The sequence below is a fragment of the Grus americana genome, chromosome 28 (assembly GCF_028858705.1).
Source record: "Grus americana isolate bGruAme1 chromosome 28, bGruAme1.mat, whole genome shotgun sequence".
Classification (NCBI taxonomy): domain Eukaryota; kingdom Metazoa; phylum Chordata; class Aves; order Gruiformes; family Gruidae; genus Grus; species Grus americana.
The window spans coordinates 4,145,926-4,163,464 of record NC_072879.1 but is presented as its reverse complement, the minus strand read 5'-3'; positions in this window follow the sequence as shown (position 1 = coordinate 4,163,464).

Genomic DNA, 17,539 nt, shown 5'->3' with positions numbered 1-17,539 from the left:
GTGGGTCTGTGCGAGGGCTGCTGAGGGAGGTTTGAGGGCAGGCATGCGTTTTGGGGCTGGCACCTTTGGCGTGGGAGCTAGGGCTCGACGTTTACAGTTTTGAGCGTGGACTCTGATTTTGGTGGAGAGGGACGTAAGGCTCTATGTTGAGCCCTGACACAGCTAGGTGAGCCCGCAGCCCCAATGTGAGTGGGTCTGTGCGAGGGCCGCTGAGGGAGGTTTGAGGGCAGGCATGCGTTTTGGGGCTGGCACCTTTGGCCTGGGAGCTAGGGCTGGACGCTTAGAGTTTTGAGCGTGGACGCTGATTTTGGTGGAGAGGGACGTAAGGCTCTATGTTGAGCCCTTGCTCGGCTAGGCGAGCCCGCAGCCCCAATGTGAGTGGGTCTGTGCGAGGGCCGCTGAGGGAGGTTTGAGGGCAGGCATGCGTTTTGGGGCTGGCCCCTTTGGCCTGGGAGCTAGGGCTGGACGTTTAGAGTTTTGAGCGTGGACGCTGATTTTTGGTGGAGAGGGACGTAAGGCTCTATGTTGAGCCCTTGCTCGGACAGGCGAGCCCGCAGCCCCAATGTGAGTGGCTCTGTGCGAGGGCCGCTGAGGGAAGTTTGAGGGCAGGCATGCGTTTTGGGGCTGGCACCTTTGGCCTGGGAGCTAGGGCTGGACGTTTAGAGTTTTGAGCGTGGACGCTGATTTTTGGTGGAGAGGGACGTAAGGCTCTATGTTGAGCCCTTGCTCGGACAGGCGAGCCCGCAGCCCCAATGTGAGTGGGTCTGTGCGAGGGCCGCTGAGGGAGGTTTGAGGGCAGGCATGCGTTTTGGGGCTGGCACCTTTGGCCTGGGAGCAGGGGCTCGACGTTTACAATTTTGAGCATGGACTCTGATTTTGGTGGAAAGGGACGTAAGGCTCTATGTTGAGCCCTTGCTCGGACAGGCGAGCCCGCAGCCCCAATGTGAGTGGCTCTGTGCGAGGGCTGCTGAGGGAGGTTTGAGGGCAGGCATGCGTTTTGGGGCTGGCACCTTTGGCCTGGGAGCTAGGGCTGGACGTTTAGAGTTTTGAGCGTGGATGCTGATTTTGGTGGAGAGGGACGTAAGGCTCTATGTTGAGCCCTTGCTCGGCTAGGCGAGCCCGCAGCCCCAATGTGAGTGGGTCTGTGCGAGGTCCGCTGAGGGAGGTTTGAGGGCAGGCATGCGTTTTGGGGCTGGCACCTTTGGCCTGGGAGCTAGGGCTGGACGTTTAGAGTTTTTAGCGTGGACGCTGATTTTTGGTGGAGAGGGAGGTAAGGCTCTATGTTGAGCCCTTGTTCGGACAGGCGAGCCCGCAGTCCCAATGTGAGTGGGTCTGTGCGAGGGCCGCTGAGGGAGGTTTGAGGGCAGGCATGCGTTTTGGGGCTGGCACCTTTGGCCTGGGAGCAGGGGCTGGACGTTTACAGTTTTGAGCGTGGACGCTGATTTTGGTGGAGAGGGACGTAAGGCTCTATGTTGAGCCCTTGCTCGGCTAGGCGAGCCCGCAGCCCCAATGTGAGTGGCTCTGTGCGAGGGCTGCTGAGGGAGGTTTGAGGGCAGGCATGCGTTTTGGGGCTGGCACCTTTGGCCTGGGAGCTAGGGCTGGACGTTTAGAGTTTTGAGCGTGGACGCTGATTTTGGTGGAGAGGGACGTAAGGCTCTATGTTGAGCCCTTGCTCAGACAGGGGAGCCCGCAGCCCCAATGTGAGTGGGTCTGTGCGAGGGCCGCTGAGGGAGGTTTGAGGGCAGGCATGCGTTTTGGGGCTGGCACCTTTGGCCTGGGAGCTAGGGCTGGACGTTTAGAGTTTTGAGCGTGGACGCTGATTTTGGTGGAGAGGGACGTAAGGCTCTATGTTGAGCCCTTGCTCGGACAGGCGAGCCCGCAGCCCCAATGTGAGTGGCTCTGTGCGAGGGCTGCTGAGGGAGGTTTGAGGGCAGGCATGCGTTTTGGGGCTGGCACCTTTGGCCTGGGAGCTAGGGCTGGATGTTCAGAGTTTTGAGCGTGGATGCTGATTTTGGTGGAGAGGGACGTAAGGCTCTATGTTGAGCCCTTGCTCGGCTAGGCGAGCCCGCAGCCCCAATGTGAGTGGGTCTGTGCGAGGGCTGCTGAGGGAGGTTTGAGGGCAGGCATGCGTTTTGGGGCTGGCACCTTTGGCCTGGGAGCTAGGGCTGGACGTTTAGAGTTTTTAGCGTGGACGCTGATTTTTGGTGGAGAGGGACGTAAGGCTCTATGTTGAGCCCTTGTTCGGACAGGCGAGCCCGCAGCCCCAATGTGAGTGGGTCTGTGCGAGGGCCGCTGAGGGAGGTTTGAGGGCAGGCATGCGTTTTGGGGCTGGCACCTTTGGCCTGGGAGCTAGGGCTCGACGTTTACAGTTTTGAGCGTGGACACTGATTTTGGTGGAGAGGGATGTAAGGCTCTATGTTGAGCCCTTGCTCGGCTAGGCGAGCCCGCAGCCCCAATGTGAGTGGCTCTGTGCGAGGGCTGCTGAGGGAGGTTTGAGGGCAGGCATGCGTTTTGGGGCTGGCACCTTTGGCCTGGGAGCTAGGGCTGGACGTTTAGAGTTTTGAGCGTGGACGCTGATTTTGGTGGAGAGGGACGTAAGGCTCTATGTTGAGCCCTTGCTCGGCTAGGCGAGCCCGCAGCCCCAATGTGAGTGGGTCTGTGCGAGGGCCGCTGAGGGAGGTTTGAGGGCAGGCATGCGTTTTGGGGCTGGCACCTTTGGCCTGGGAGCTAGGGCTGGACGTTTAGAGTTTTGAGCGTTGACGCTGATTTTGGTGGAGAGGGACATAAGGCTCTATGTTGAGCCCTTGCTCGGCTAGGCGAGCCCACAGCCCCAATGTGAGTGGGTCTGTGCGAGGGCTGCTGAGGGAGGTTTGAGGGCAGGCATGCGTTTTGGGGCTGGCACCTTTGGCCTGGGAGCTAGGGCTGGACGTTTAGAGTTTTGAGCGTGGACGCTGATTTTGGTGGAGAGGGACGTAAGGCTCTATGTTGACCCCTGACGCAGCTAGGCGAGCCCGCAGCCCCAATGTGAGTGGGTCTGTGCGAGGGCCGCTGAGGGAGGTTTGAGGGCAGGCATGCGTTTTGGGGCTGGCACCTTTGCCCTGGGAGCTAGGGCTGGATGTTCAGAGTTTTGAGCGTGGATGCTGATTTTGGTGGAGAGGGACGTAAGGCTCTATGTTGAGCCCTTGCTCAGACAGGCGAGCCCGCAGCCCCAATGTGAGTGGGTCTGTGCGAGGGCCGCTGAGGGAGGTTTGAGGGCAGGCATGCGTTTTGGGGCTGGCACCTTTGGCCTGGGAGCTAGGGCTGGACGTTTAGAGTTTTGAGCGTGGACACTGATTTTGGTGGAGAGGGACGTAAGGCTCTATGTTGAGCCCTTGCTCGGACAGGCGAGCCCGCAGCCCCAATGTGAGTGGGTCTGTGCGAGGGCCGCTGAGGGAGGTTTGAGGGCAGGCATGCATTTTGGGGCTGGCACCTTTGGCGTGGGAGCTAGGGCTGGACGTTTAGAGTTTTGAGCGTGGACGCTGATTTTGGTGGAGAGGGACGTAAGGCTCTATGTTGAGCCCTTGCTCAGACAGGCGAGCCCGCAGCCCCAATGTGAGTGGGTCTGTGCGAGGGCCGCTGAGGGAGGTTTGAGGGCAGGCATGCGTTTTGGGGCTGGCACCTTTGGCCTGGGAGCTAGGGCTGGACGTTTAGAGTTTTGAGCGTGGACGCTGATTTTGGTGGAGAGGGACGTAAGGCTCTATGTTGAGCCCTTGCTCGGACAGGCGAGCCCGCAGCCCCAATGTGAGTGGCTCTGTGCGAGGGCTGCTGAGGGAGGTTTGAGGGCAGGCATGCGTTTTGGGGCTGGCACCTTTGGCCTGGGAGCTAGGGCTGGATATTCAGAGTTTTGAGCGTGGATGCTGATTTTGGTGGAGAGGGACGTAAGGCTCTATGTTGAGCCCTTGCTCGGCTAGGCGAGCCCGCAGCCCCAATGTGAGTGGGTCTGTGCGAGGGCCGCTGAGGGAGGTTTGAGGGCAGGCATGCGTTTTGGGGCTGGCACCTTTGGCCTGGGAGCTAGGGCTGGACGTTTAGAGTTTTGAGCGTGGACGCTGATTTTGGTGGAGAGGGACGTAAGGCTCTATGTTGAGCCCTTGCTCGGACAGGCGAGCCCGCAGCCCCAATGTGAGTGGGTCTGTGCGAGGGCCGCTGAGGGAGGTTTGAGGGCAGGCATGCGTTTTGGGGCTGGCACCTTTGGCCTGGGAGCAGGGGCTCGACGTTTAGAATTTTGAGCGTGGACGCTGATTTTGGTGGAGAGGGATGTAAGGCTCTATGTTGAGCCCTTGCTCGGCTAGGCGAGCCCGCAGCCCCAATGTGAGTGGGTCTGTGCGAGGGCCGCTGAGGGAGGTTTGAGGGCAGGCATGCGTTTTGGGGCTGGCACCTTTGCCCTGGGAGATAGGGCTGGATGTTTAGAGTTTTGAGCGTGGATGCTGATTTTGGTGGAGAGGGACGTAAGGCTCTATGTTGAGCCCTTGCTCAGACAGGCGAGCCCGCAGCCCCAATGTGAGTGGGTCTGTGCGAGGGCCGCTGAGGGAGGTTTGAGGGCAGGCATGCGTTTTGGGGCTGGCACCTTTGGCCTGGGAGCTAGGGCTGGACGTTTAGAGTTTTGAGCGTGGACACTGATTTTGGTGGAGAGGGACGTAAGGCTCTATGTTGAGCCCTTGCTCGGACAGGCGAGCCCGCAGCCCCAATGTGAGTGGCTCTGTGCGAGGGCCGCTGAGGGAGGTTTGAGGGCAGGCATGCGTTTTGGGGCTGGCACCTTTGGCCTGGGAGCTAGGGTTGGACGTTTAGAGTTTTGAGCGTGGACGCTGATTTTGGTCGAGGGACGTAAGGGTCTATGTTGAGCCCTTGCTCGGCTAGGCAAGCCCGCAGCCCCAATGTGAGTGGCTCTGTGCGAGGGCCGCTGAGGGAGGGTTGAGGGCAGGCATGCGTTTTGGGGCTGGCACCTTTGGCCTGGGAGCAGGGGCTCGACGTTTACAATTTGGAGCATGGACTCTGATTTTGGTGGAAAGGGACGTAAGGCGGTGTGTTGAGCCCTTGCTCGGCTAGGCGAGACCGCAGCCCCAATGTGAATGGGTCTGTGCGAGGGCCGCTGAGGGAGGTTTGAGGGCAGGCATGCGTTTTGGGGCTGGCACCTTTGGCCTGGGAGCTAGGGCTGGACGTTTAGAGTTTTGAGCGTGGACGCTGATTTTGGTGGAGAGGGACGTAAGGCTCTATGTTGAGCCCTTGCTCGGCTAGGCGAGCCCGCAGCCCCAATGTGAGTGGGTCTGTGCGAGGGCCGCTGAGGGAGGTTTGAGGGCAGGCATGCGTTTTGGGGCTGGCACCTTTGGCCTGGGAGCAGGGGCTGGACGTTTACAATTTTGAGCATGGACTCTGATTTTGGTGGAAAGGGACGTAAGGCGGTGTGTTGAGCCCTTGCTCGGACAGGCGAGCCCGCAGCCCCAATGTGAGTGGGTCTGTGCGAGGGCCGCTGAGGGAGGTTTGAGGGCAGGCATGCGTTTTGGGGCTGGCACCTTTGGCCTGGGAGCAGGGGCTCGACGTTTAGAATTTTGAGCGTGGACGCTGATTTTGGTGGAGAGGGATGTAAGGCTCTATGTTGAGCCCTTGCTCGGCTAGGCGAGCCCGCAGCCCCAATGTGAGTGGGTCTGTGCGAGGGCTGCTGAGGGAGGTTTGAGGGCAGGCATGCGTTTTGGGGCTGGCACCTTTGCCCTGGGAGCTAGGGCTGGACGTTTAGAGTTTTGAGCGTGGACGCTGATTTTGGTGGAGAGGGACGTAAGGCTCTATGTTGACCCCTGACGCAGCTAGGCGAGCCCGCAGCCCCAATGTGAGTGGGTCTGTGCGAGGGCCGCTGAGGGAGGTTTGAGGGCAGGCATGCGTTTTGGGGTTGGCACCTTTGGCCTGGGAGCTAGGGCTGGATGTTCAGAGTTTTGAGCGTGGATGCTGATTTTGGTGGAGAGGGACGTAAGGCTCTATGTTGAGCCCTTGCTCGGACAGGCGAGCCCGTAGCCCCAATGTGAGTGGGTCTGTGCGAGGGCCGCTGAGGGAGGTTTGAGGGCAGGCATGCGTTTTGGGGCTGGCCCCTTTGGCCTGGGAGCTAGGGCTGGACGTTTAGAGTTTTGAGCGTGGACGCTGATTTTGGTGGAGAGGGACGTAAGGCTCTATGTTGAGCCCTTTCTCGGACAGGCGAGCCCGCAGCCCCAATGTGAGTGGCTCTGTGCGAGGGCCGCTGAGGGAGGTTTGAGGGCAGGCATGCGTTTTGGGGTGGCACCTTTGGCCTGGGAGCAGGGGCTCGACGTTTACAATTTTGAAGATGGACGCTGATTTTGGTGGAGAGGGACGTAAGGCTCTATGTTGAGCCCTTGCTCGGCCAGGCGAGCCCGCAGCCCCAATGTGAGTGGCTCTGTGCGAGGGCTGCTGAGGGAGGTTTGAGGGCAGGCATGCGTTTTGGGGCTGGCACCTTTGGCCTGGGAGCTAGGGCTGGACGTTTAGAGTTTTGAGCGTGGACGCTGATTTTGGTGGAGAGGGACGTAAGGCTCTATGTTGAGCCCTTGCTCGGCTAGGCGAGCCCGCAGCCCCAATGTGAGTGGGTCTGTGCGAGGGCCGCTGAGGGAGGTTTGAGGGCAGGCATGCGTTTTGGGGCTGGCACCTTTGGCCTGGGAGCTAGGGCTGGACGTTTAGAGTTTTGAGCGTGGACACTGATTTTGGTGGAGAGGGACGTAAGGCTCTATGTTGAGCCCTTGCTCGGCTAGGCGAGCCCGCAGCCCCAATGTGAGTGGGTCTGTGCGAGGGCCGCTGAGGGAGGTTTGAGGGCAGGCATGCGTTTTGGGGCTGGCACCTTTGGCCTGGGAGCTAGGGCTGGACGTTTAGAGTTTTGAGCGTTGACGCTGATTTTGGTGGAGAGGGACGTAAGGCTCTATGTTGAGCCCTTGCTCAGCTAGGCGAGCCCGCAGCCCCAATGTGAGTGGCTCTGTGCGAGGGCTGCTGAGGGAGGTTTGAGGGCAGGCATGCATTTTGGGGCTGGCACCTTTGGCCTGGGAGCTAGGGCTGGACGTTTAGAGTTTTGAGCGTGGACGCTGATTTTGGTGGAGAGGGACGTAAGGCTCTATGTTGACCCCTGACGCAGCTAGGCGAGCCCGCAGCCCCAATGTGAGTGGGTCTGTGCGAGGGCCGCTGAGGGAGGTTTGAGGGCAGGCATGCGTTTTGGGGCTGGCACCTTTGCCCTGGGAGCTAGGGCTGGACGTTTAGAGTTTTGAGCGTGGATGCTGATTTTGGTGGAGAGGGACGTAAGGCTCTATGTTGAGCCCTTGCTCAGACAGGCGAGCCCGCAGCCCCAATGTGAGTGGGTCTGTGCGAGGGCCGCTGAGGGAGGTTTGAGGGCAGGCATGCGTTTTGGGGCTGGCACCTTTGGCCTGGGAGCTAGGGCTGGACGTTTAGAGTTTTGAGCGTGGACGCTGATTTTGGTGGAGAGGGACGTAAGGCTCTATGTTGAGCCCTTGCTCGGACAGGCGAGCCCGCAGCCCCAATGTGAGTGGGTCTGTGCGAGGGCCGCTGAGGGAGGTTTGAGGGCAGGCATGCATTTTGGGGCTGGCACCTTTGGCGTGGGAGCTAGGGTTGGACGTTTAGAATTTTGAGCGTGGACGCTGATTTTGGTGGAGAGGGACGTAAGGCTCTATGTTGAGCCCTTGCTCGGCTAGGCGAGCCCGCAGCCCCAATGTGAGTGGGTCTGTGCGAGGGCCGCTGAGGGAGGTTTGAGGGCAGGCATGCGTTTTGGGGCTGGCACCTTTGGCCTGGGAGCTAGGGCTGGACGTTTAAAATTTGGAGCATGGACTCTGATTTTGGTCGAGGGACGTAAGGGTCTATGTTGAGCCCTTGCTCGGCTAGGCGAGCCCGCAGCCCCAATGTGAGTGGCTCTGTGCGAGGGCCGCTGAGGGAGGTTTGAGGGCAGGCATGCGTTTTGGGGCTGGCACCTTTGGCCTGGGAGCAGGGGCTCGACGTTTACAATTTGGAGCATGGACTCTGATTTTGGTGGAAAGGGACGTAAGGCGGTGTGTTGAGCCCTTGCTCGGCTAGGCGAGCCCGCAGCCCCAATGTGAGTGGCTCTGTGCGAGGGCTGCTGAGGGAGGTTTGAGGGCAGGCATGCGTTTTGGGGCTGGCACCTTTGGCCTGGGAGCTAGGGCTGGACGTTTAGAGTTTTGAGCGTGGACGCTGATTTTGGTGGAGAGGGACGTAAGGCTCTACGTTCAGCCCTTGCTCGGCTAGGCGAGCCCGCAGCCCCAATGTGAGTGGGTCTGTGCGAGGGCCGCTGAGGGAGGTTTGAGGGCAGGCATGCGTTTTGGGGCTGGCACCTTTGGCCTGGGAGCTAGGGCTGGACGTTTAGAATTTTGAGCGTGGACGCTGATTTTGGTGGAGAGGGACGTAAGGCTCTATGTTGAGCCCTTGCTCGGCTAGGCGAGCCCGCAGCCCCAATGTGAGTGGGTCTGTGCGAGGGCCGCTGAGGGAGGTTTGAGGGCAGGCATGCGTTTTGGGGCTGGCACCTTTGGCCTGGGAGCAGGGGCTCGACGTTTACAATTTGGAGCATGGACTCTGATTTTGGTGGAGAGGGACGTAAGGCGGTGTGTTGAGCCCTTGCTCGGCTAGGCGAGCCCGCAGCCCCAATGTGAGTGGCTCTGTGCGAGGGCTGCTGAGGGAGGTTTGAGGGCAGGCATGCGTTTTGGGGCTGGCACCTTTGGCCTGGGAGCTAGGGCTGGACGTTTAGAGTTTTGAGCGTGGACGCTGATTTTGGTGGAGAGGGACGTAAGGCTCTATGTTGAGCCCTTGCTCGGCTAGGCGAGCCCGCAGCCCCAATGTGAGTGGGTCTGTGCGAGGGCCGCTGAGGGAGGTTTGAGGGCAGGCATGCGTTTTGGGGCTGGCACCTTTGGCCTGGGAGCAGGGGCTCGACGTTTACAATTTGGAGCATGGACTCTGATTTTGGTGGAAAGGGACGTAAGGCGGTGTGTTGAGCCCTTGCTCGGCTAGGCGAGCCCGCAGCCCCAATGTGAGTGGGTCTGTGCGAGGGCCGCTGAGGGAGGTTTGAGGGCAGGCATGCGTTTTGGGGCTGGCACCTTTGGCCTGGGAGATAGGGCTGGACATTTAGAGTTTTGAGCGTGGACGCTGATTTTTGGTGGAGAGGGACGTAAGGCGGTGTGTTGAGCCCTTGCTCGGCTAGGCGAGCCCGCAGCCCCAATGTGAGTGGCTCTGTGCGAGGGCCGCTGAGGGAGGTTTGAGGGCAGGCATGCGTTTTGGGGCTGGCACCTTTGGCCTGGGAGCTAGGGCTGGACGTTTAGAGTTTTGAGCGTGGACGCTGATTTTGGTGGAGAGGGACGTAAGGCTCTATGTTGACCCCTGACGCAGCTAGGCGAGCCCGCAGCCCCAATGTGAGTGGGTCTGTGCGAGGGCCGCTGAGGGAGGTTTGAGGGCAGGCATGCGTTTTGGGGCTGGCACCTTTGGCCTGGGAGCTAGGGCTGGACGTTTAGAGTTTTGAGCGTGGATGCTGATTTTGGTGGAGAGGGACGTAAGGCTCTATGTTGAGCCCTTGCTCAGACAGGCGAGCCCGCAGCCCCAATGTGAGTGGGTCTGTGCGAGGGCCGCTGAGGGAGGTTTGAGGGCAGGCATGCGTTTTGGGGCTGGCACCTTTGGCCTGGGAGCTAGGGCTGGACGTTTAGAGTTTTGAGCGTGGACGCTGATTTTGGTGGAGAGGGACGTAAGGCTCTATGTTGAGCCCTTGCTCGGACAGGCGAGCCCGCAGCCCCAATGTGAGTGGCTCTGTGCGAGGGCCGCTGAGGGAGGTTTGAGGGCAGGCATGCGTTTTGGGGCTGGCACCTTTGGCGTGGGAGCTAGGGCTGGACGTTTAGAATTTTGAGCGTGGACGCTGATTTTGGTGGAGAGGGACGTAAGGCTCTATGTTGAGCCCTTGCTCGGCTAGGCGAGCCCGCAGCCCCAATGTGAGTGGGTCTGTGCGAGGGCCGCTGAGGGAGGTTTGAGGGCAGGCATGCGTTTTGGGGCTGGCACCTTTGGCCTGGGAGCTAGGGCTGGACGTTTAGAGTTTTGAGCATGGACTCTGATTTTGGTCGAGGGACGTAAGGGTCTATGTTGAGCCCTTGCTCGGCTAGGCGAGCCCGCAGCCCCAATGTGAGTGGGTCTGTGCGAGGGCCGCTGAGGGAGGTTTGAGGGCAGGCATGCGTTTTGGGGCTGGCACCTTTGGCCTGGGAGCAGGGGCTCGACGTTTACAATTTGGAGCATGGACTCTGATTTTGGTGGAGAGGGACGTAAGGCGGTGTGTTGAGCCCTTGCTCGGCTAGGCGAGCCCGCAGCCCCAATGTGAGTGGGTCTGTGCGAGGGCTGCTGAGGGAGGTTTGAGGGCAGGCATGCGTTTTGGGGCTGGCACCTTTGGCCTGGGAGCTAGGGCTGGACGTTTAGAGTTTTGAGCGTGGACGCTGATTTTGGTGGAGAGGGACGTAAGGCTCTACGTCCAGCCCTTGCTCGGCTAGGCGAGCCCGCAGCCCCAATGTGAGTGGGTCTGTGCGAGGGCCGCTGAGGGAGGTTTGAGGGCAGGCATGCGTTTTGGGGCTGGCACCTTTGGCCTGGGAGCTAGGGCTGGACGTTTAGAATTTTGAGCGTGGACGCTGATTTTGGTGGAGAGGGACGTAAGGCTCTATGTTGAGCCCTTGCTCGGCTAGGCGAGCCCGCAGCCCCAATGTGAGTGGGTCTGTGCGAGGGCCGCTGAGGGAGGTTTGAGGGCAGGCATGCGTTTTGGGGCTGGCACCTTTGGCCTGGGAGCAGGGGCTCGACGTTTACAATTTGGAGCATGGACTCTGATTTTGGTGGAGAGGGACGTAAGGCGGTGTGTTGAGCCCTTGCTCGGCTAGGCGAGACCGCAGCCCCAATGTGAGTGGCTCTGTGCGAGGGCTGCTGAGGGAGGTTTGAGGGCAGGCATGCGTTTTGGGGCTGGCACCTTTGGCCTGGGAGCTAGGGCTGGACGTTTAGAGTTTTGAGCGTGGACGCTGATTTTGGTGGAGAGGGACGTAAGGCTCTATGTTGAGCCCTTGCTCGGCTAGGCGAGCCCGCAGCCCCAATGTGAGTGGGTCTGTGCGAGGGCCGCTGAGGGAGGTTTGAGGGCAGGCATGCGTTTTGGGGCTGGCACCTTTGGCCTGGGAGCAGGGGCTCGACGTTTACAATTTGGAGCATGGACTCTGATTTTGGTGGAAAGGGACGTAAGGCGGTGTGTTGAGCCCTTGCTCGGCTAGGCGAGCCCGCAGCCCCAATGTGAGTGGCTCTGTGCGAGGGCCGCTGAGGGAGGTTTGAGGGCAGGCATGCGTTTTGGGGCTGGCACCTTTGGCCTGGGAGATAGGGCTGGACATTTAGAGTTTTGAGCGTGGACGCTGATTTTTGGTGGAAAGGGACGTAAGGCGGTGTGTTGAGCCCTTGCTCGGCTAGGCGAGCCCGCAGCCCCAATGTGAGTGGCTCTGTGCGAGGGCCGCTGAGGGAGGGTTGAGGGCAGGCATGCGTTTTGGGGCTGGCACCTTTGGCCTGGGAGCTAGGGCTGGACGTTTAGAGTTTTGAGCGTGGACGCTGATTTTGGTGGAGAGGGACGTAAGGCTCTATGTTGAGCCCTGACGCAGCTAGGCGAGCCCGCAGCCCCAATGTGAGTGGGTCTGTGCGAGGGCCGCTGAGGGAGGTTTGAGGGCAGGCATGCGTTTTGGGGCTGGCACCTTTGGCCTGGGAGCTAGGGCTGGACGTTTAGAGTTTTGAGCGTGGATGCTGATTTTGGTGGAGAGGGACGTAAGGCTCTATGTTGAGCCCTTGCTCAGACAGGCGAGCCCGCAGCCCCAATGTGAGTGGGTCTGTGCGAGGGCCGCTGAGGGAGGTTTGAGGGCAGGCATGCGTTTTGGGGCTGGCACCTTTGGCCTGGGAGCTAGGGCTGGACGTTTAGAGTTTTGAGCGTGGACGCTGATTTTGGTGGAGAGGGACGTAAGGCTCTATGTTGAGCCCTTGCTCGGACAGGCGAGCCCGCAGCCCCAATGTGAGTGGCTCTGTGCGAGGGCCGCTGAGGGAGGTTTGAGGGCAGGCATGCGTTTTGGGGCTGGCACCTTTGGCGTGGGAGCTAGGGTTGGACGTTTAGAATTTTGAGCGTGGACGCTGATTTTGGTGGAGAGGGACGTAAGGCTCTATGTTGAGCCCTTGCTCGGCTAGGCGAGCCCGCAGCCCCAATGTGAGTGGGTCTGTGCGAGGGCCGCTGAGGGAGGTTTGAGGGCAGGCATGCGTTTTGGGGCTGGCACCTTTGGCCTGGGAGCTAGGGCTGGACGTTTAAAATTTGGAGCATGGACTCTGATTTTGGTCGAGGGACGTAAGGCTCTATGTTGAGCCCTTGCTCGGCTAGGCGAGCCCGCAGCCCCAATGTGAGTGGCTCTGTGCGAGGGCCGCTGAGGGAGGTTTGAGGGCAGGCATGCGTTTTGGGGCTGGCACCTTTGGCCTGGTAGCAGGGGCTCGACGTTTACAATTTGGAGCATGGACTCTGATTTTGGTGGAAAGGGACGTAAGGCGGTGTGTTGAGCCCTTGCTCGGCTAGGCGAGCCCGCAGCCCCAATGTGAGTGGGTCTGTGCGAGGGCTGCTGAGGGAGGTTTGAGGGCAGGCATGCGTTTTGGGGCTGGCACCTTTGGCCTGGGAGCTAGGGCTGGACGTTTAGAGTTTTGAGCGTGGACGCTGATTTTGGTGGAGAGGGACGTAAGGCTCTACGTCCAGCCCTTGCTCGGCTAGGCGAGCCCGCAGCCCCAATGTGAGTGGGTCTGTGCGAGGGCCGCTGAGGGAGGTTTGAGGGCAGGCATGCGTTTTGGGGCTGGCACCTTTGGCCTGGGAGCTAGGGCTGGACGTTTAGAATTTTGAGCGTGGACGCTGATTTTGGTGGAGAGGGACGTAAGGCTCTATGTTGAGCCCTTGCTCGGCTAGGCGAGCCCGCAGCCCCAATGTGAGTGGGTCTGTGCGAGGGCCGCTGAGGGAGGTTTGAGGGCAGGCATGCGTTTTGGGGCTGGCACCTTTGGCCTGGGAGCAGGGGCTCGACGTTTGCAGTTTGGAGCATGGACTCTGATTTTGGTGGAAAGGAACGTAAGGCGGTGTGTTGAGCCCTTGCTCGGCTAGGCGAGACCGCAGCCCCAATGTGAGTGGCTCTGTGCGAGGGCTGCTGAGGGAGGTTTGAGGGCAGGCATGCGTTTTGGGGCTGGCACCTTTGGCCTGGGAGCTAGGGCTGGACGTTTAGAGTTTTGAGCGTGGACGCTGATTTTGGTGGAGAGGGACGTAAGGCTCTATGTTGAGCCCTTGCTCGGCTAGGCGAGCCCGCAGCCCCAATGTGAGTGGGTCTGTGCGAGGGCCGCTGAGGGAGGTTTGAGGGCAGGCATGCGTTTTGGGGCTGGCACCTTTGGCCTGGGAGCAGGGGCTCGACGTTTACAATTTGGAGCATGGACTCTGATTTTGGTGGAAAGGGACGTAAGGCGGTGTGTTGAGCCCTTGCTCGGCTAGGCGAGCCCGCAGCCCCAATGTGAGTGGCTCTGTGCGAGGGCCGCTGAGGGAGGTTTGAGGGCAGGCATGCGTTTTGGGGCTGGCACCTTTGGCCTGGGAGATAGGGCTGGACATTTAGAGTTTTGAGCGTGGACGCTGATTTTTGGTGGAAAGGGACGTAAGGCGGTGTGTTGAGCCCTTGCTCGGCTAGGCGAGCCCGCAGCCCCAATGTGAGTGGCTCTGTGCGAGGGCCGCTGAGGGAGGTTTGAGGGCAGGCATGCGTTTTGGGGCTGGCACCTTTGGCCTGGGAGCTAGGGCTGGACGTTTAGAGTTTTGAGCGTGGACGCTGATTTTGGTGGAGAGGGACGTAAGGCTCTATGTTGACCCCTGACGCAGCTAGGCGAGCCCGCAGCCCCAATGTGAGTGGGTCTGTGCGAGGGCCGCTGAGGGAGGTTTGAGGGCAGGCATGCGTTTTGGGGCTGGCACCTTTGGCCTGGGAGCTAGGGCTGGACGTTTAGAGTTTTGAGCGTGGATGCTGATTTTGGTGGAGAGGGACGTAAGGCTCTACGTTCAGCCCTTGCTCGGACAGGCGAGCCCGCAGCCCCAATGTGAGTGGGTCTGTGCAAGGGCCGCTGAGGGAGGTTTGAGGGCAGGCATGCGTTTTGGGGCTGGCACCTTTGGCCTGCGAGCAGGGGCTCGACCTTTACAATTTGGAGCATGGACTCTGATTTTGGTCGAGGGACGTAAAGCAATATGTTGAGGCCTGACGCATCTAGGCGAGCCCGCAGCCCCAATGTGAGTGGGGCTGTGCGAGGGCTGCTGAGGGAGATTTGAGGCCAGGCAGCCCTTTTGGGCATTTTTTTGCTCTTTTAGAAGCAGGTGCATAAAGAAAAATATGTTGTAACAGGAGCAATCTTTCATCGGGTGATAAACTCCCACTGTCTGGCACTCCAAGGTTTACTGAGCTGCAGCTTCCATCTGGACCATTAGGTTAAAGAGCCACCGATGGATCCATCTTCCGGGGATTAACTTAAGCACTTTTTAAAGTTATTTATACCTTAGTCAAATCCTCTGAAATCTCTTGGCATTGTTTCATCATATATCTACTTGTTTAAAAAAGGAAACAAAACTCCGTAAATCCTTCTTCCTTCTTGTGTTTTAAACCTGCTTCCTAATCTGAGTAAGCACTCATCCTACTCTTCCTACTACCCCTGCCTATTTCCTGTCCTGCAGCTGTGTCTTGGCTCATTCTGTAACTAACCCAGACTAGAACAATGTGACTGTGTTAGCAGATCAGTGTGGGAGAAATGTTGCTTCTGCTGTCAGCAGCCAGGACAATCTCTGTCCCTAGTTTTGGAAGCAGGAGCAGCAGCTCAGAGACAGAGACCTGAGGACACAGAGGTTACAAGCTGTGTATTTACAACAACCCATCTGATATAGATGCTTCCTGTGAAAATGAAACAGATTCATACTGATGCCACGCCATGTCATAATGACTTCTGCAACCTCATGCCACAATTCCATCGCAAAGGGTTAAAAATACAGAATAAATCCATAACTCCATTTTACAATACTGATGCCCTCTAGTCCATCGGTGCTCCTTATTATGTGCCTTGGCTGTGACTGAAAACTGACTTTTGGAAAATTTTCATCAACATTAAAATTAAAGCATGCACAGTCCACAAACAGGAGCAAGCTAGCAAAATGTTTCATGCAGATACACTTTGCTCAATTACTCTCCCCATGCTTGTATAATCATCTTAGGTGACGCAGGCACATGTGCCAGCCCATCCATTTCTCTACTGGTATCTTACTACAATGCCACACAGTTCTTGCAGACACCAGCTTCCTCCTGCAGAGGTAAGATGGCACACTCTGAAAAGTTTCACATCTGCCAGCACGTGGATGAAGATGGACCCAGAGCAAGAGCGAGCAACTCCATTTTAGATCTTACTGAGTTGGAAGACATTGCCACTTTGAAGGGGAGCATCAGTGAAGGATTTTGCCTCTCCACCTCAGACCAGCTTCAAAAGCGCCAGTAGAAAGGAGAGGCTAAAGCACGATGAAGGTGACGAGATTCACAACTTCTTGTGACAATGCTGCTGCTGAACCATGAGTCTGGCAAACCACCTCTCTATTGGTATAATTCCTCTTGCTTAATCTTTAACTTAGATTCAGGAGAAAACTTATTAGCCATCTAATCACCCAGACATGTTCCATCATCAGTGGGTACGTACAAAGTACAAAGGGAACCTCCAAAAGTCTATGATGAAGTACGCATCACTTGAAAGGGAGTTGCAGACGCGTACCGTCAGGACCTGGTAAGTCCAAGCTATGTGACTCCCAGACTCTCTCTGGAGTCCAGCCTGCAGACAATTGGCCCTTAACGTGTCTTTTTTTTTTGTCGTCTGGACATGCTGCTGGATTGCGCTTCTGACAATCCTCACTTTGGCAGCAACTGGTACTGCCTTCCTTTTTGCAAGAACCCTTCACAGCAGCAAAGGTAAGAGACTACTGCAGATAACGGATTCTTCCATTCCAAGCCTTTTCATGTCCTGGACATAGCTGCAGAGGTTAAAAAGTAACATGCACTAACAGCAGATGTAGTTTATGGCCTATTCTAGGGAAACCAAACCAAACAAGCTCACAATGCAGAGCATGTCGCAGTGTTGTAGGAGCTGTGGAAATTGCTTCCCAGCTACTTCGTTAATGCTTGAGGGGGACACAAGGCAGGACTGAAGACATACATCACAAGTATTTTGGAATTAATTACTGCGGATGTCCTGCTAATGAGCTACTTTGATTTCCAAACCTGCCATGCTACATCCTTGTTCTCCATCCCTAGAAACACCACTGTAATAAAACATCTCTTTAGCTTTTACAGCAACCCTCATCCCTGCCTGCATGAGTCCACTAGTAACGAGAACAAAAGGTTAGTACCTAACCTGTCATGATATTGAAATTCATTTTGCTCACATGAAAAAAAATCCTCAGAAAACTGATGGCAGGAATGAGTTGCCAGGAATCCACTTTCTGCTCAGGCCTTAATTTATGTTGCACACTTCTGTTCTACCAAAAAAGTGTTGACTGCCTCTTCTACAGGTCTACTACCAGCACACAACTTTCTCACTGCTAACTCTGGTTTTTTCTCCATATGCCCCTGATACACAGTCACCTGTTCATGATGGTCCCTGCCAGAGTGAAATTTACCCTATTTCCTGTGTTGATTTGAGAGCTACTTGTTTCTTTCAGCATGTACTTCTGGACCTACTTAGATTTTGGCAGGGAACTGACAAGGGTGCTGTAATCTTTGCTCCTTTTCCTCTTCAGAAGAGCTATCCGTCTCCTGTGGAAGAAGACATGGATAGCAAGAGAATATTCTTGCTTTCTGGGAACCTCCCTTCCCATCTCCCATTTTGTATTGCTTATCTGCAAACCAAGGTTTCTGGTTTAAAAAAAAAAAAATTAAAAATCACATTTCTGTTTTGATTCATGCACAAACTAGGAGACGGTCTGTTAGAAAAACACAACTTGAAGTCCCTAGGCATTCAAAAAAATAAGGAAATTCAAAAATGTCCATGCAGATTGCAGTTATTCAGTGGCCAGCTCCGAGTTTAGCTCATGTTCATTTACTTGTTCATAGCTCAACTGCAGAATATCATTGTTCCTTTGCAAAGAACTCATAATACACAAAGACGTAGTTGCAGTCAGTGTTCCTGAGGTACCTTTGCCTATTCTTCGTGGGGCACTAGGTTTAGAGGAAGTAGGAAATCAGCCTCATTCTCCCTTCCATGGGGAGTCTGCTGTGATTGGAGATCCCATTTCCATTTTCTCTCTTGCTCAGTTGCCAAAAAGCTTTACACACAGAGCTGCCAGTATCTTAAAGGTAATTCCAGGCATTTAAAGAACACAGCACACAGAATACTTTTTCAAGTCAAGAGACAAACTGAATCCACTTAGTTTTAGCCAAGAGCTGGT